Genomic DNA, 5,800 nt, shown 5'->3' with positions numbered 1-5,800 from the left:
TCTAAATCTTCTAAAGTCACAGGTTTGTGCAATGATCAATCTTACATTTTGCATCTCTCCATGTATATAGTTTACTATGCTTTGTCCTTTTTTTTAGTTTGGTAATTTTCCTTCTACTCACCTTACTATGTTGAAGTCTCGAGGACATTTTATTTATGCATGAAAAGTTATGGTAATAGGTTAACATCTATCACGTTGAATGAGTGCACTTTATGAATATCATTAGTGAATCAAAATAACACCATTTTCATGTTCTTCCGGAACTTTTTCATTTCCTCTAATAAGGATATAACTCTGTTTTAAGTTATACAGAAGTGACCTAAACAAGGTTCTCACTTCTTTTATGTGTCTTGCTGTTTGTTTAGATTCTAAGGCCATTTCTATCATCAATAAGTTCATCAAGTGGTGCGTGGTGCACCACTTCCCAATAACTCTACGACGAATACAAATTTTATAAAATTCACCGTTAGATTGAAAGTTTATATCACGTAGATCATCTATAGAAATTTTTAAAAAAATTGAGAATCATTTGATATGTTTTTTTTGAAGAAGCCAAAATGATATATATTAACAATAACAGCCTCCCCAGCACAAGGCGTATCAAGGTAGACAAGGCGTACCAAGGTAGACTATAAAATGATATAACTCTGTAGGTATGTATGTCAAAATTAACGGTATTTAATAAAAACTCATAAGCCGTTAATTTTGATGGGTCTCAATAACATATCAAATTATTTTCAATTTTTCTAAAAATTTATATGGATGATCTATATGATATAAACTTTCAATCCAACGGTGGATTTTGTAAAATTTGTATTCGTCGTAGAGTTATTGGCAAGTGGTGCACCATGCACCACTTGATCAACTTGTTCATATTAGCCTAAGCCTGTTTTCAAATGGATAACTTATTGACACCGGAGGAGCCAACCATTAGGAAGAAAATAAGAATAAGATAACGGTAAACGAAATTACTTCTTTGGTCACTCAAGTTCTGTATGGGGTGATGCTCTGCACACTTGAATTTTGAACTTCTCTTTTTATATGTTGAATTTGACATGTTTTCTTGATTTTTCCTGTTTAGATAAACTTAGGGATGACAATGGGTAGGGTATGGGTAGGGTACTATAGTACCCATCCCCATACCCGCGGATTGAAAAAATACCCGTACCCATACCCGCGTGGGTAATAACTTTTGCCCCCGTTCCCATACCCTATGGGTACCTAGGTACCCATACCCATACCCGTTACCCGCATTTTTACTAAAAATAAATTGATCAATTATAAAATATCATATAATTTTAATAGAATTAAATTTTTTTAAAAAATTTTAACATTGACTAATGAAAATTATAAACAAAATTATTACTAACCTTACGTTAAAGTTCATATTTATGTTAAATATTCACATTATTTTTATATTATGTTATAAATAAACATTTTTATTAAAAATATATAATAGTTTAGTAGAGTTGTATTGTTTTTAAATTGATTTACATATATTATAATATACTAATATAAATAAAATAAATAAATATATATTATGCGGGTATGGGGCGGGGTGGGTACTAAGGTACCCGTACCCGCACCCATACCCGTTCATTTTTGCGGGTAATTACCCATACCCGTGCCCGTACCCAAAATGCGGGCTTTTACCCTACCCGTTGTGGGTAATTTTTGCGGGTACCCTCTGGGTATGGGTCAAATTGTCATCCCTAGATAAACTTTTGGTTGTTTCTATAAATGTTTCTTGGTACACTAATAATGTTGTTGGACATGCTAAATAGCTAGATGTTGCCTTTCATATAATAATAATTAGCTAGATACTCCGTTTTAAAATATTTGAAATGACAATGATTTCACAAACACAAATAAAATGAATCCGTTTTAAAAAAGACGTGGGATAAATCTATATTGTGAGACAATTCAATACCATGAAATAGTGCACACATTTCAACATTATATATCGTGTTCGGTAAATATAACTTAGTTGGTAGCCGCAAAGATATTTGATATGTGTGGGGCGCATGTTCTAACATGTGATTCTCGACACTTAATGTGCGTCACTAGACTATTTGAAATATATATATAAAAGTTTTAAAATGATAATAGTATGTATAAAACAAGTTAAATCCGTAACATAAACTGGACAGATGGTGTTCAATAAAAATTGTGAAACAGTGGGAGTATCTTTGGCACTGATGGTATATGTTTGGAATGGTGAAGGGTGTAGCTAGTTAATCAGAATCATAGCAATGGAAGGGAAGATTGGAAGAGATGTATTTAGGTCGCTTCAGTTGGTAAGGTAAGTGCGCTATTTAGTTGTATTGTTTGTGAGTATAATAAAATAGTCCCACATCGCTTACATGCATGAAGTTTTCAGTATTTATATAACGCTTCAACACATGATAGTTCGTCCCTTCGGGGACATCCGATAAAATTGGAACGATACAGAGAAGATTAGCATGGCCCCTGCGCAAGGATGACACGCACAAATCGAGAAATGGTCCAAATTTTTTTGCCATTTTTTTTTTTGAAATTTCTCTGTTCAACACATCATAGCTCGCCATCAATTGCGTTTTCCTTTTTTGAAGAATCTTATGCAGCATCGCCATTGTTCCCTCAGTTAAATTGAAGTTTTGTTCCTAATCTTAGGGTTTTCTTTTTTCGCAGATTGAAGCTGAACTCCTAAAAATCAAAGATTGCAAACAAAACCCTAGACAGATTAACGAGTTGATGAATAAAGATAATCTAGTTGCAGTAAATCAATGCATGCTTATGGCTATTTGTCTGTTGGTTAATTATCTTAATTTTGCAATATAGTGTTAATTTTTTATATTGTTTGATTTTAATAGCTAACATAATACTCTCATTGTTTTATAATCATATATTATTATGTACACAATTCATTCAATGGACTCATTCAGCCAGTTGATATGTGTGAATGCATAGTTTGTCATGATGCAGCATTTCTTAAATATATTGTTGTTATTTAACCAACTTTTTGGCACTTTATTAGATCAATATACTTAGCATGAATCAACATATTTAGAATTCCTCATTAGACCTGATCTCGCCGTATTTGTTTGTTATGTGCATTGATAAATTGTCTCATCTAATTTCTCATGCAGTGGAACTAGGAGATTGGAAGGCATTGAGAGCAGGTAGAAGGGGACCCTTTGTGTCTCACCTTATGTTTGCTGGCGATTTATTGTTGTTTGGTGAGGCGACAGAGCAACATATGAAGGTTTGTTGTTAACATCTTGCAACATTTTTGTAACTTGTCTGGTCAAGAAGTGAGTCAGGACAAGACTAGTGTTTTTTTCTCTATAAATACTCCTATGGATGTAAGAGAAAAATTAGTGCATATATCCGGATTTCGGGAAACCATCAATCTTGGGAAGTACTTAGGTGTTCCATTGATAGGTAGAGCACCTAAGAGAGAAGATTTTAACTATATTATTGAGCAAATTAGTGCTAAATTGTCAGAGTTGGAAAGCTAATTATCTCTCTTTGGAGGGTAGGGCGACTTTGGCTAAAAGTGTGTTGGAAGCTATTCCTATCTATCCAATGATGACGAGTATCATTCCTAAAGCTTGTGTCGATGAAATTCAGAAGATGCAACGCCGTTTTATTTGGGGAGATACTGAACATAGCAGGAAATATCATGCTATAGGTTGGGATATAATGACTAAGCCGAAAGATTGTGGAGGTTTGGGTTTAAGAAGATTGACTGTGATGAATAAGGCTTGTATTTTGAAGTTAGGGAGGAAGCTACAGAGTACAGACAGGTTCACAAGAGTTTTGGTGTAATGTTATGTGGGGAAAATAGGTAGTACTGATAATAATGTGGTTGCTAAGACATAGGATTCACATTTGTGGAAGTCGATTGTGAAGCTTTGGCCTAGACTTGATGAGTTATGCTTCTGGACAATTAGAGATGGTAAGAGTGTGGACTGGTATTCTCAGGTTTGGATTGAAGAAGGTTTGGAGTTGCTGATCTGAACTTGAACATTCCAGACAGTTTGCGAGATCTTAAAGTGACGCAATTGGTTGATGATGAAGGGAGGTGGAAGCTGGAGGTGCTTGCTGCTTGTCTTCCAGTGAGTCTTTTGCGCAAGATCGCTGCTATTCCACCTCCGGAAGAGAGTGTAGGAGCGGATTCTGCGTACTGCATGGAGGATACAGCAGGAAATTTCTCAATCTCTGCTGTGTACCACACGTTATGCAGGTTTGATGACGGTAATGGCGCTGTAAATTGGAAGCATATTTGGAAGATTAAGGCACAGGAGCTTGTGCGTGTGTTTGTCTGGTTGATGTACCATGAAAGAATTTTGACAAATTATCAAAAGAATAGAATGGGATTAGGATCTTCTATGTGTGATTTTTGTGGCGATCAAGTAGAGACAATTTTACATGTTATGCGGGATTGTCCTCTTGTTATGCCGTTGTGGTTAAATTTGGTCCACTCTAATATGAGAAGGAATTTCTGTACTGGATATACACAACAATGGATAGATTTTAATCTTAATGTTGATGTTAGAGGGCAGTTTGATGTGGAGTGGAAGAGCATTTGGGCGATTTCCTGTCATTTTGCTTGGTCATGGAGGAATAAGGAAAAACATGGCCTAAATTTTATTAGGCCAATAGCTCCAACCATGGTTGTTATGAATGTTGTGCGTAACTATGTAGTAGCAGATGATGTGCTGCATATTGACATGGAGAGTAGGAAAGTGGAGAAATTAATTAGTTGGAAACCTCCGCCGGTGGGATGGGTTAGATTGAATACAGATGGGGCTCGTAAGTGACGATGGCTCGATTGGATGTGGTGGAATTATTAGAGGGAGTGATGGTGAATGGTTGGGTGGATTTGCTAAATTTGTTGGCTTTGGTAGTGCGTATGTAGCGGAGTTGTGGGGAGTTTTTGAAGGGCTCACTTATGCTAAAAGTTTTAATTTTTCACATGTGGAATTGAATGTGGATTCTATGGTAGTTGTTCAAGCCATCACAACAAATGGTTGTGGTAGTATGACTGGGAGGTCTCTTGTTGAGAAGATTCGAAGACTCTTAGCTCTGGATTGGGAGGTGTCGGTGCAACATTCATACCGAGAAGCTAATAAGTGTGCAGATGTCTAGCTAATCGAGGTTGTTCTATGGATTTTGGATGTGTTTTCTTTGATGTTTGTCCTAATGACATTAGACATTTGTTAGTAGCAGATGTTTTAGGGATCGCCACCCCTCGCTTAATTTCGGTGTAATCTTTGGCTCAGGCCCTCTATTTTATCAACAAAAAACAAAAAGAATTCCTCATTTATTTTCTTTTCAATATTAAAATGAGAATTCATTTTGTTCTGCATTTTTTTTACCTTCCGTAATAAATATTAATCTAAAGACATGTGAAGTTTTTGATGACATTGTAGCTCTAAAATATTGTGATAAAACATTCTTAATGTGAGTGATCAGGTATCGTTTTCTTTCACTGTCGTCTACACATGACATTATTAATTGTGAGTCTTGCCACATTGTACGTAAAATTTTCCATTTCTAGAGTGTTGAGATGCACATAGCCAGCTTTTTATAGGATTGCTATTTACGATCTCCACTCCAGTTTAGTTCCATCTCAATCCCGTGAGGCATGCACCTGCATCACTCGCTGTTATGTTACCGTCCTTTTTTTTTACCTTAAATAATGCTAATTTACCCAATCATATCGTGAACTTGGCGCGCTCCAAAACCAAATAATTTTTTTTTGAATGATTGGGTAAATTAGCCAGTATATTATTTGTTGGATTATGGACAAAAA

General features: G+C 35.6%; 1 non-coding gene across 1 annotated transcript; it reads left to right on the top strand.

Annotated features, from left to right (window-relative positions):
* The first annotated feature begins 2,412 nt into the window (after positions 1-2,412).
* On the top strand, positions 2,413-2,515 carry LOC123893414. Its single transcript, XR_006803509.1, has one exon. It is a non-coding gene; the product is annotated as a U6 spliceosomal RNA (small nuclear RNA).
* The last annotated feature ends 3,285 nt before the right edge of the window (positions 2,516-5,800 follow it).

Source organism: Trifolium pratense, linkage group LG6 (genome assembly GCF_020283565.1).
Source record: "Trifolium pratense cultivar HEN17-A07 linkage group LG6, ARS_RC_1.1, whole genome shotgun sequence".
NCBI lineage: Eukaryota > Viridiplantae > Streptophyta > Magnoliopsida > Fabales > Fabaceae > Trifolium > Trifolium pratense.
This window is presented reverse-complemented; position numbering and strand designations above follow the sequence as displayed.